The 14,386-nt window shown below is 50.9% G+C and overlaps 1 protein-coding gene across 2 annotated transcripts in view; it reads left to right on the top strand.

Moving 5' to 3' along the window:
• LOC116943384 (uncharacterized) overlaps positions 1 to 14,386 on the top strand; it is a 326,779-nt gene continuing 312,393 nt past the window's right edge. The window contains exon 1 of one of the 2 annotated variants that reach the window (XM_032956235.2): positions 1 to 607. The gene's annotated coding sequence lies outside the window, so the exon portion shown is untranslated. The remainder of the gene's footprint in view (positions 608 to 14,386) is intronic. The other variant, XM_032956227.2, reaches the window with a different exon arrangement.

The following is a 14,386-nucleotide window of genomic DNA, read 5'->3' as shown; positions in this document are numbered from 1 at the left end:
GGGTGGGCAGGTTTTGTAGTGTAACTGCTACACTATCGCTACACAAAGACACACACACCAAACAAACACGGGCAGAAGCGCATACGGATTACTCCCACGTGTATGTGCAGACAACAGACAGAGATGCGTACAGCCACGACACACAGACATACAGAACACATTAACATTCACACACACGCGCACACACACACGCGCACACACACGCGCGCGCGCACACGCACGCGCTCACTCACACACGCGCACACACACACGCACTCACCCACTCACACACACGCACGCGCGCACGCACACACACACGCACTCACGCGCGCACACACACGCACTGACACACGCACTGACACACACGCACGCACTCACACAGGCGAAGGGGTCGGGCTGAGGCTCCGCATGCACGCGGAGGCAGCAGCAGCGAGGAGAGAAGCGTGGAGCAGCAGCAGGAGCAGCACAAATCAGCAGCGAGATCGCGAGGAGAAGCCAACAGCAGCAGGGACAGCAGCAGCAAGACACGGAACGCAGTAAAGAGCAGCAGCAGGAAGAGAAGCGAGGAGAGAGGCAGCAGCAGCAGCGAGATCACCACCACCACCATGCGGCCCCGTGCCCCGCGCACGTGAGTCTCTCAGCGTTGCTCGCATCTATGGGCGCGTGTGTTGATGCACGTGTACACGCGTGTGTTGATGCACGTGTACACGCGTGTGTTGATGCACGTGTACACGCGTGTGTTGATGTACGTGTACACGCGCGTGTTCGACTTCTCGTATGTGATGATGATGATCTCCATATATGCATCGTAGACACCAGGCACTTTGATTAAGCCGTACACACACATACTGTACGTGTACACGTGTGGTGATGATGGTGAAGGGCATGTCAGGTACGCATGGACTAATACACAGCACAGATTCCAGTGTGTGCCACTGCTGACCTGAGCACTCATTGCATTTTTGTAATACAGCAAAGATCCCCCGTATAGCCTTGCGCCGACTGCTGGGTCAAGTGCTGTCAGCGAGCGCCGATGAAGGCCGGCACGGCACACGAAGGTGCGGGTGGCCAGCACCACGACCGGTCGCCTTTGTTTCACCCAGGCTAAGTCGACCTAGGGGATACCCATGACCAGTTCAGATTATTCGCCACTGTTATTGGTAGTGGGCGGGAATCGAACTCGGGTCGTCAGATTCGCCGCGCAGTGCGCTAACCATTATACCACCACTTCCCACAGTACGGCACCCACACACGTGCCGTGTGCACGTGATGTGCAGTGCGCATTGTTCGCCTGTGCAGCTGCAGTACCCCGTGTCCTACATAGACCTGTGTGCGTGCCAGTATCACACGCGGCGTGACACCGGCGGTGTGTGTCGTGAATGCGTAACGCTCAAGAGGCGCACCGCGGCCCGAGCTGTCACGGCGCAGTGCGTACGCGTACAGAGTACACGCGTAGTGTACACGTGGAGAGTACACGTGGAGAGTACGTGTAGTGTACACGTGGAGAGTACACGTGGAGAGTACGTGTAGTGTACACGTGGAGAGTACACGTGGAGAGAACGTGTAGTGTACACGTGGAGAGTACACGTGGAGAGTACACGTGGAGAGTGTGTAGTGTACACGTGTAGTGTACACGTGGAGAGTACGTGGAGAGTACACGTGGAGAGTACGTGTACTCTGCACGTGCAGCGTATACGTGCAGAGTACACGTGCAGAGTACACGCGTCTTGTCGCCTCGTGCAAGCACCGCACGCGTGCTCCTGCTGTAATCTCACACGAGATCCGCGCCGTAACACAGCGCGCACACAGCTTGTACACAGCTTGTACACAGCTTGTACACAGCACGCACACAGCTTGTACACAGCTTGTACACAGCACGTACACAGCACGCACACAGCTTGTACACAGCGCGCACCCAGCTTGTACACAACACATACACAGCACGTACACAACACATAGCACGTACACAACACATACACGGCACGTACACAACACATACACAGCACGTACACAACACATACACAGCACGCACACAGCACATTCACAGCTTGTACACAGCACGTACACAGCACATTCACAGCTTGTACACAACGCATACACAGCTTGTACACAACGCATACACAGCTTGTACACAGCACATTCACAGATTGTACACAGCACATACACAGCTTGTACACAGCTTGTACACAGCACGTACACAACACATACACAGCTTGTACACAACGCATACACAGCTTGTACACAGCACGTGCACAGCTTGTACACAGCACATTCACAGCGTGTACACAGCACATACACAGCTCGTACAGAGCTTGTACACAGCACGTACACAGCGCGTACACAGCACGTACACAGCACGTACACAGCACGTGCACAGCGTGTACACAGCACATTCACAGCTTGTACACAGCACATACACAGCACGTACACAGCTTGTACACAGCACGTACACAGCTTGTACACAGCTCGTACAGAGCTTGTACACAGCTTGTACACAGGACGTACACAGCACATACACAGCTCGTACAGAGCTTGTACACAGCTTGTACACAGCACGTACACAGCGCGTACACAGCTTGTACACATTCATAATACAAGTTTTTGGGTTAGATCGCGTTATTTATAAATGTGTCGTAACCCTCCACCACCCGACACGGCCAATCAGCAAAAAGTGTCAAGTTGACAAAAGACAAATAGTTCACTACTTTAGCCCACCGGTGTGTTGAAGAGTGAATCCACAACATTTACAGTTTGAGTACGACGTTTCGCTGCTAATTACATCCAGCATCATCGGGCAATTCGCCAGAATGGTAAAGCCTTCACTTGCTCCCGGTTTTAAATAGAGCAGCAGGGTGACGTCATCATTTAACTCATTCAGGTGCAGTGATTTGAGGCGGAGGGGGGGTATTGTTATTATATCATCGATTGGTAATCAGTCAATGGTTATGATTAGTAATGAGTTGTAGATTAGTAATTAGTTGTAATGTGTGTTATTGTGATTATATGATACGTTAGTAATCTGTTAATTAGTATGTTTCCCCTATAAGGAATTGTAATATGTATTATTTAATCATACGCTTCCAAGCCGTACTAAGCCTGTAGCACATACACAGCACGTACACAGCTTCTACACAGCACATACATAGCTTGTACACAGCTTGTACACAGCACATACACAGCACATACACAACTTGTACACAACACATACACAGCTTGTACACAGCTTGTACACAGCACATAAATAGCACATACACAAATTGTACATAGCACATACACAGCGCATACACAGCACATACACAGCGTGTACACAGCGTGTACACAGCACATACACAGCACATACACAGCACATACACAGCTTGTACACAGCACATACACAGCACATACACAACTTGTACACAGCACATACACAGCTTGTACACAGCTTGTACACGGCAAATACACAGCACATACACAACTTGTACACAGCACATACACAGCGCATACACAGCACGAACACAGCACGTACACAGCACATACACAGCACATACACAGCTTGTACACAGCACATACACAGCACGTACACAGCTTGAACACAGCTTGAACACAACACGTACACAGCACATACACAACTTGTACACAGCACGTACACAGCACACACACAGCACATACAGAGTTTGTACACAGCTTGTACACAACACGTACACAGTACGTACACAGCTTGTACACACCACGTACACAGCACATACACAGCACATACACAGCTTGTACACAGCACATACACAGCTTGTACACAGCTTATACACAGCATAAAGACAGCTTGTACACAGCACATACACAGCTTGTACACAGCTTGTACACAGCACGTACACAGCACATACACAGCACATACACAACTTGTACACAGCACATACACAGCTTGTATACAGCTTGTACACAGCACGTACACAGCACAAACACAGCTTGTACACAGCACGTACACAGCACAAACACAGCTTGTACACAGCACATACACAACACGTACACAGCACATACACAGCGCATACACAGCACATACACAGCACATACACAGAACGTACACAGCACATACACAGCCCATACACAGCTTGTACACAGCCCATACACAGCTTGTACACAGCTTGTACACAGCTTGTACACAGCACATACACAGCACATACACAACTTGTACACAGCACATACACAGCGCATATACAGCACGTACACAGCACGTACATAGCGTGTACACAGCACATACACAGCTTGTTCACAGCTTGTACACAGCACGTACCCAGCACATACACAGCTTGTACACAGCTTGTACACAGCACATACACAGCACATACACAGCTTGTACACAGCATGTACACAGCACATACACAGCTTGTACACAGCACGTACAAAGCACATACACAGCTTGTACACAGCTTGTACACAACCTGTACACAGCACATACACAGCTTGTACACAGCACGTACACAGCACATACACAACACGTACACAGCACATACACAGCTTGTACACAGCACATACACAGCACGTACACAGCACATACACAACACATACACAGCTTGTACACAGCACATACACAGCTTGTACACAGCTTGTACACAGCACATACACAGCTTGTACACAGCACATACATAGCACGTACACAGCACATACACAGCTTGTACACAGCACATACACAACTTGTACACAGCACGTACACAGCACATACACCTCTTGTACACAGCTTGTACACAGCACGTACCCAGCACATACACAGCTTGTACACAGCACGTACCCAGCACATACACAGCTTGTACACAGCACGTACACAGCACATACACAGCTTGTACACAGCACGTACACAGCACGTACACAGCTTGTATACAGCACATACACAGCACATACACAGCTTGTACACAGCACATACACAGCACGTACACAGCTTGTATACAGCACGTACACAGCACGTACACAGCTTGTACACAGCACGTACACAGCACATACACCTCTTGTACACAGCACGTACCCAGCACATACACAGCTTGTACACAGCACGTACCCAGCACATACACAGCTTGTACACAGCACGTACACAGCACATACACAGCTTGTACACAGCACGTACACAGCACGTACACAGCTTGTATACAGCACATACACAGCACATACACAGCTTGTACACAGCACATACACAGCACGTACACAGCTTGTATACAGCACGTACACAGCACGTACACAGCTTGTACACAGCACGTACACAGCACGTACACAGCTTGTATACAGCACGTACACAGCACGTACACAGCTTGTACACAGCACGTACACAGCACATACACCTCTTGTACACAGCTTGTACACAGCACGTACCCAGCACATACACAGCTTGTACACAGCACGTACCCAGCACATACACAGCTTGTACACAGCACGTACACAGCACATACACAGCTTGTACACAGCACGTACACAGCACGTACACAGCTTGTATACAGCACATACACAGCACATACACAGCTTGTACACAGCACATACACAGCACGTACACAGCTTGTACACAGCACGTACACAGCACGTACACAGCTTGTATACAGCTCGCGTGAGCTGTGCGTGATGTGTGCAAGACTCAAGTGCAGGCGTTGCATTGCTAGGGGCCCTTCACGCACCACTCTCTTGTCTCTACCCACACCACTCTCTTGTCTCTACCCACACCACTCTCTTGTCTCTACCCACACCGCCCTCTTGTCTCTACCCACACCACTCCCTTGTCTCTACCCACACCACCCTCTTGTCTCTACCCACACCACTCTCTTGTCTCTACCCACACCACTCTCTTGTCTCTACCCACACCACTCTCTTGTCTCTACCCACACCACTCTCTTGTCTCTACTCACATCGCTCCCTTGTCTCTACCCACACCACCCTCTTGTCTCTACCCACACCACTCTCTTGTCTCTACCCACACCACTATCTTGTCTCTACCCACACCACTCTCTTGTCTCTACCCACACCACCCTCTTGTCTCTACCCACACCACTCTCTTGTCTCTACCCACACCACTCTCTTGTCTCTACCCACACCACTCTCTTGTCTCTACCCACACCACTCTCTTGTCTCTACTCACATCGCTCCCTTGTCTCTACCCACACCACCCTCTTGTCTCTACCCACACCACTCTCTTGTCTCTACCCACACCACTATCTTGTCTCTACCCACACCACTCTCTTGTCTCTACCCACACCGCTCTCTTGTCTCTACCCACACCACTCTCTTGTCTCTACCCACACCACTCTCTTGTCTCTACCCACACCACTCTCTTGTCTCTATCCACACCGCTCTCTTGTCTCTACCCACACCGCTCCCTTGTCTCTACCCACACCACTCTCTTGTCTCTACCCACACCACCCTCTTGTCTCTACCCACACCACTCTCTTGTCTCTACCCACACCACTCTCTTGTCTCTACCCACACCGCTCTCTTGTCTCTACCCACACCACTCTCTTGTCTCTACCCACACCACTCTCTTGTCTCTACCCACACCACCCTCTTGTCTCTACCCACACCACTCTCTTGTCTCTACCCACCCCACTCTCTTGTCTCTACCCATACCACTCTCTTGTCTCTACCCACACCACTCTCTTGTCTCTACCCACACAACTCTCTTGTCTCTACCCACACCGCTCTCTTGTCTCTACCCACACCGCTCTCTTGTCTCTACCCACACCACTCTCTTGTCTCTACCCACACCACTCTCTTGTCTCTACCCACACCGCTCTCTTGTCTCTACCCACACCGCCCTCTTGTCTCTACCCACACCACTCTCTTGTCTCTACCCACACCACTCTCTTGTCTCTACCCACACCACTCTCTTGTCTCTACCCACACCGCTCTCTTGTCTCTACCCACACCGCTCTCTTGTCTCTACCCACACCACTCTCTTGTCTCTACCCACACCACTCTCTTGTCTCTACCCACACCGCTCCCTTGTCTCTACCCACACCACTCTCTTGTCTCTACCCACACCACTCTCTTGTCTCTACCCACACCACCCTCTTGTCTCTACCCACACCACTCTCTTGTCTCTACCCACACCACTCTCTTGTCTCTACCCACACCACTCTCTTGTCTCTACCCACACCACTCTCTTGTCTCTACCCACACCACCCTCTTGTCTCTACCCACACCACCCTCTTGTCTCTACCCACACCACTCTCTTGTCTCTACCCACACCACTCTCTCTCTCTTCTCTTAGCTCATTCCTCAGGCTCTCACCGCGCCCCCCTCTCTCCTCCACACTCCTCTCTGCTCCACACTGTTCGCCTCTCTCTCTTACATCACTCTTATTCCTTCTCTCTTCCACTCTCCTCCCCCGTGCCCCTCTCTCTCTCTCCTCACACCTCACAACCTCACACCGCGACTCTCGTCCACGCGCACTGAGGGAGATCGTCGCTGAGGGTGGCGTCACACGTCCGGCAAGAGGCGGCGTGCTGCGACCCGAGCCCCCCTCCCGCTAGGGGAGGAGGCAGCCCCGAGAGGCGTCCCCGCGCGATTGATCCTGAGCGGCCGGGCTGCGTCACGCGAACCGACGCTGAAAACTCAACCCGCGCCAACCATCGGCAGCGATGCGCGCTCCTCATCCGCACGCAGCAGCACGTGCTGTGTGTGTGTCAGAGCCAGCAGCAGCAGCACGTGCTGTGTGTGTGTGAGACCCAGCAGCAGCAGCACGTGCTGTGTGTGAGACGCAGCAGCACGTGCAGTGTGTGATCCAGCAGCAGCAGCACGTGCAGTGTGTGTGTCAGAGCCAGCAGCAGCAGCAGCAGCACGTGCTGTGTGTGTGTGTGAGACCCAGCAGCAGCAGCACGTGCTGTGTGTGAGCCAGCAGCAGCAGCACGTGCAGTGTGTGATCCAGCAGCAGCACGTGCTGTGTGTGATCCAGCAGCAGCACCACATGCTGTGTGTGACCCAGCGGCAGCACCACGTGCTGTGTGTGACCCAGCAACACGTGCAGTGTGTGACCCAGCAGCAGCAGCACGTGGCGTGTGTGACCCAGCAGCAGCAGCAGCACGTGACGTGTGTGACCCAGCAGTACGTGCTGTGTGTGACCCAGCAGCACGTGCAGTGAGTGACCCAGCAGCAGCAGCACGTGCAGTGTGTGACCCAGCAGCAGCAGCAGCACGTGGCGTGTGTGACCCAGCAGTACGTGCTGTGTGTGACCCAGCAGCACGTGCAGTGTGTGACTCAGCAGCAGCAGCACGTGCCGTGTGTGACCCAGCAGCACGTGCAGTGAGTGACCCAGCAGCACGTGCCGTGTGTGACCCAGCAGCACGTGCCGTGTGTGACCCAGCAGCACGTGCCGTGTGTGACCCAGCAGCACGTGCCGTGTGTGACCCAGCAGCACGTGCTGTGTGTGACCCAGCAGCACGTGCCGTGTGTGACCCAGCAGCACGTGCAGTGAGTGACCCAGCAGCACGTGCCGTGTGAGAGAAATTTGTAGGTAATTATAGAATTTGGAAAATTTGGACCCTGGTGCCAGCAAATTACGTCAGGGGATCTTTAATAGAGACTGAAGCAGACGGCGCGTCGTGTGATTATTACTACACCCAGAGTAATAATCAGGGTGGCTGCTGGAAGCGAACCTTGAACCCAAGCAACGAATGCGCTTCCACCAGCCCGTGGCATTGCCCTCACTGGCGTCACTCGACGCACCGAATCTCTCAAAGGCTACACTTGGACCAATCGGCCGGTAGAGATCACGCACTTCGGTTGGGGTGGGTGGAACACACGGAGATCCTGTGCTGCGTGTCTACGTACGCAGTATAGCAAATAGGTAATTGCCCTTCTAAGTTTCTCAGTGCTCAATGTGCACGTTATATTTCCTGCCACACGACATATGTTCAAAGCCGCATCATTATCCAACATCCATGGATATAATAATTATTATTTCTGTGATTGCATCTCTTGAAGTGACTATGCCACTATGGTGTATCCAGCACCACCTCTCTCTCTCTCTCTCGTGGCCCGTGTCTCCAGCGGTTACAATTACAGGGCTCACTATCATCGTCGCTTTCTGGGCTTGTCTCACTGGAACGTATTTATATCACACTGTGGCATAGATACTGTCGAACATGATCGATGTAAACGACAAGATCAGATAGCGTGTTTGTGCAATAGCCCGGGTTGATACTACCCTCTTGTTCACTCACTAACACTGACTTATGGCACAGTCTTCACGGGACGCACTCGCTGTTTCTGTCACGTGGCTCCGACGCAACAATCTCTCGCTTGCTTCAACGCCGCTCGGATCAATACATGGCGAGAAAGCCGCCCCCCATCACAACAGAGAACCCCCCCCATCACAACAGAGAACCCCCCCCCCATCACTACAGAGAACCTCCCCCATCACTACAGAGAACCCCCCCCATCACTACAGAGAACCCCCCCCCATCACAACAAAGAACCCCCCCCATCACAACAGAGAACCCCCCCCCCATCACTACAGAGACCCCCCCATCAGAACAGAGAACCCCCCCATCACAACAGAGAACCCCCCCCCATCACAACAGAGAACCCCCCCCATCACTACAGAGAACCCCCCATCACTACAGAGACCCCCCCCCCCATCACAACAGAGAACCCCCCCATCACATCAGAGAACCCCCCCCCCCCCATCACAACCTATTTTCCAGAACATTCCAGATAGATTCAGTGCTGAGTACACTTGGAGTAACTTCTAGAACATTCTATAACTTTACAGTAATATAAATAGTAGTGGAGTCAGTCCAACTGAGTCGCAGACGTTATCTTAGGAGTAACACTATTTCTTTACAACACGGTACGTAACATAACATAATCTACACTCGGTCTCGCTACGGCAGAACTAGACACGGTTCGCTATCCTGGTCCGGACCACAAGCTGGGTCCCGGGCCGCGTGGCTAGAGGCTTCTTCTCCCCGACGTGGATCTTCGAACACCGACACTTGAAGAACCCTGAGCTCCTCACAGAGCTCTCATTACATGCTCCCGGGCCGGAGCTGGCTCCGCCCTCAGCCCCGCCCACCTTCCAGGCTTCTCGAGCTCCTTCTCGAATGTTCCCGAGAGCCCCTCGGAACCACGTGACCGCCCCGCAGCCCCCGTCCACCGGTGGCCCCCCTCCAATATCATCCGGTCACGTGTCAGCAGATCAACCAGCGTATCATGCCCCAAGGTAACCCTGGCTGGCTGACGCTCCCTCTCGCTCCCTCACCAGGAGCCCGCACCACACACTGCTCGCGGTGCCTCCGCGCTAACCAGCGTTCACCCAAGCCCCGCTAGGGCTGGTACTACATCCCATAACCCGGGCTGCCCATAATGACAACGCGTTACCCGCCGTGGCTTCGTAAGCCCCGGCACCATACAGTGACAAGCACAGTCACTATAGTAGTATAAATACAGGGGCCTTAAGCCCACCAGTTCAGTTTAGTTCCATCTGCCTAAGTGGATACATATCTGCATTTTTCTGAGATGGCATCAAGAGGCTGTAAGCATCCGGCAGATAAATTTTGCTATGTCTGTGGCCAATTTATCAAGACAAGAGCGAAAAAGTACTCTGTGGAAGCATTTGCTCAGATGTGTGAGGCCTACAAGGCATATTTCGGCATGCCTGTCGGGGATCAAGACAAACCCTGGGCACCTCATTTCACCTGCGAGCAATGCAAAATAACTGTAAGGTATGATGGACAATTGTTGCTCAGAATTTGATGTTATAAAATTTGTAAACAAAAATAAAAATAGTAAAAGTTTTTAATTCTAATTTTTTCACATTTTTCAACGTTATTGAAAAAATATATTATATATGAAAACTGTTGCGAGCATCTCTTACACATTAGTCATGGGTGAAATAGATGTATTTTTCTAGGATGGTACAGAGGGGAAAAGAGAGCCATGAAGTTCGCTATTCCAAGAATTTGGCGGGAACCCACTGACTACTCAAGCAACTGCTACTTCTGCATGGTGAACCCTTCCAAACTTCGGACTGGAAATAATGCACCTGCTATCACATCCGGACCTTCCTACATCCATCGCCCCGGTGCCACACTGCCATGAGCTCCCCGTACCCACTCCTCCGGAGAGAGAGCAGCTGTCTTTAGAAGAGAGCAGCAAGTCAGAGAGTGAGGAAAACGTAGATCCAGATGACAATTTCAGAGATGGAGCTGAGGAGAGAAACCCATACCAGCCGAACCAAAAAGACCTCAACGACTTGATCAGAGATCTTGGGCTTACCAAGTCCAATGCCGAGCTTTTGACATCTAGGCTCAAGCAGTGGACTTGTTGGATAAAAGTGTGCAAGTTGCAGATCAGAGGAAGCGTCACCAACCTTTTTGCAGCTTCTTCACCCGTCAAGATGAGCTCTGCTTCTGCCACAATGTGACCAGTCTGAGGCAATCGGAATCGCCTGTAACCAGAATGAGTAGCACCTCTTCATTAACAGCTCATCCAGGAGCCTCAAAGCCGTGCTACTCCATAATAATAGCAAGATCCCGTCTCTTCCCCTGGCTCACTCGGTACACCTCAAAGAGGATGACAACAGCATCAAGACCTCGCTGGACGCCTTGAAGTATGATAAGTACGCCTGGGAGGTCATCAGAGACTTCAAAGTGGTGGCATTCCTGATGAGTCTCTAAGGCGGTTTTACCAAGTTTCCCTGCTATCTTTGCCTTTGAGACAGCAGGGACACCTAGGCGCACTACCACAGGCGGGACTGGCCACAGCGGACCGATTTCTATGTGGGGAGGAACAATGTCAAGTGGGAGCCACTGGTGGACCCCCGGAAGGTGCTGATGCCACCACTGCACATCAAATTGGGCCTTGTGAAACAATTGGTCAGAGCTGTAGATAAGGAGTCGGCAGCATTCAAGTACCTTCAAGACTACTTCCCTAAGCTGCCTGAGGCAAAGGTCAAAGCCGGTGTCTTCGTCGGACCACAGATAAAGAAGATCCTGGAGTGCAATGAATTCCCCAAGAAGCTCACTAGTAAGGAGAATGTGGCTTGGAACAGCTTTGTCGCAATGGTTCATGGCTTCCTGGGCAATCACAAGGTTGAAAACTATGTGGAGCTGGTTGAGACTCTGGTGAAGAATTACGGCACAATGGGCTGTAGGATGGCCCTCAAAGTCCATATCCTTGATGCTCATCTTAATAAATTCAAGGAGAACATGGGAGCGTACTCGTGGGAGCAGCGCAGGATATACTGGACTTTGAACGCCGCTACAAAGGACAGCATAACGAGAACATGATGGGAGACTACATTTGGGGGCTGATTCGTAAAAGTGATTTACAGTATAATCGTAAATCTCTAAAAACTACTCACTTCTAACTCTTTTGTAGTCATTGTTGTATTGCTTTAGTTAACATGTTAATTTTGATTCGAATCTTGTTTTTTTCTGAGTTTATGTGAACGAAAAGACACAAATTCGCCCATTTTCTCATTGAAAATAGGTACATTTCAAAATATCACTGTCCTGGTCAGAAAAGCAAAGTTTGTGGGGAATAATAGCCATTTTCTATACTTTTTACACATAAACAATTACGAAATAACACTTACTACCCAGGAACAAAATCGTGTTACATAATGTTATGAATGCAGTCAATGATGACCATGGATTGGACCCATAGACTCACTTGACTAAACAGTAGGCCACGCTCACCAGTGGAGTAATCAATTCAGGATACAGGGCATCTATTCTGATTCAGGTGGACGCTGTACAGGGATTGAGCAGTGAGGTGTTGTGTAACGTGGGGTCGATTGGTGTGCATCTGGTCATAATTACAGATGCACAAATACTCCGCAGAACACTTTCAAATGAAGAGTTGCCGTTCCACAACCCTCTAGTGTCCCTTGGTGTAGGAGTCACTCGATCCTCAAGAGGAGGGCAGAACACAACGCAGAGTATCCACTCATTGCCTCCGAACTCGTCTATTATTGTCATCTTTATTAACCGGCCTGTCCCCTTGTTACGATCACAGGAGGAGAGGGATAGGGCGAGCCGGTTACACCATAAAAGACAGTGATACAGTGATAGACATCGATTCAGTGATAGACATCGATGCAGTGATAGCGATATACAGTGATAGACATTGATACAGTGATAGACATCGATGCAGTGATAGACAGCGATACAGTGATAGACAGTGATGGGCTCAGCTCTTGAGGCTCTCTCCCTCTCTCTCTCTCCGGGCCTGATGTGCGCTCTCGGTTTCCCCAATGTTCTGGATCCCTGTGAATCTGCACTTCCTTCAATTGCTTAACAGCATGCCCCATCTCTCTAGGTATTGGCCGCTTCTTGAGTTTCTGCTGCCTGTAGTCCCCTAACATCTGCGCACCCCCCCCCCCCCCCAGATATGTGAACACCACCTTACATAGTCCCCCACCCCAATCGCACAAAATGTGCTATGATGTGATAACTTGAATACTTGATGGACAGAGCCTCTGAGTTTGCGCCCACTTGCTAGCTCCTCACCCATTGCTTCTGCTGGGGTTCCCACTCTGTGTGGCTGTTGTTATACCCCGATAGGCGGCGCTGCTTTGTTTCCTGCCACTTGGTCGCTCTTCGCCCATCGGTTCGCTTGGGATCCGGCTCTCTCCTCGATCAGAGTGCATTTTGATCCAACATTTAATATAACGGGCGCCGTTTAACAATCATTGCTCGGCCCGCGACCTTCCCACTCTTGCTCGAATTGGGTGCTGGTGGTCTCCCTGAGCCTGCATTCACGTAACGTCGCATACAGGGTTGAGAATAACCACTGCTCTACAGGAAAATCTGTCCCGGTTTGAAACATTCATCCTGGGTTTAACCAGACTAGATTGCATGAGTTCACAGATCCTGGAAAGAGCTGGCACATAGGGGAGCACAGTTCGTGCACCTGCCAGTCATCTCAGTCAACCCATGGCACCTGGGACTGTCCCATGACCTCCTGCCAGCAGTGAGCCTTCGTCACTCCACGTGGCCTCTGAGTTCACCTGGCCTGGCACAAGCGCCATGGTGACGTCACCACCACTTAGTGGTGAACCACGGTTATGTTATGTGTATTATATATGTTATATTATTATTAGTTGTAAAATCAACTGCAGTATATGATTATAGTGGCAGTAAAATTAGCAATCTTACTTTTAAGCCATACATTGAATTTCAGGACATTCCATTAAATGTAAGTGTGTGGTATCTTCCACGTTCATAGTTCCTGGAGAGATATGAAAATTGTTATTTTTAAAATAAATATTCAGAACCCTCACAATCGATATCCTCAGGCACATCAGTGTGTAGTGGCATAGCGCTTGCTGCTGTCAATAGGCCACGATAGACACGAGAGGGGGACATCTAGGGGAAAGATCACAGAGGGGAGCCCATCGGGAAGCCTCGGGAACCCGCTGGTAGGTTCCAGAAAGAAGCCACACTGAGAGTATAAGAGG

The sequence above is a fragment of the Petromyzon marinus genome, chromosome 17 (assembly GCF_048934315.1).
Source record: "Petromyzon marinus isolate PM22_M1 ecotype Great Lakes invasive population chromosome 17, UKy_Petmar_22M1.pri1.0, whole genome shotgun sequence".
Lineage (NCBI taxonomy): Eukaryota > Metazoa > Chordata > Hyperoartia > Petromyzontiformes > Petromyzontidae > Petromyzon > Petromyzon marinus.
Note: the sequence above shows the minus strand (reverse complement) of the source record. Positions and strands in the feature narration are given on the sequence as shown.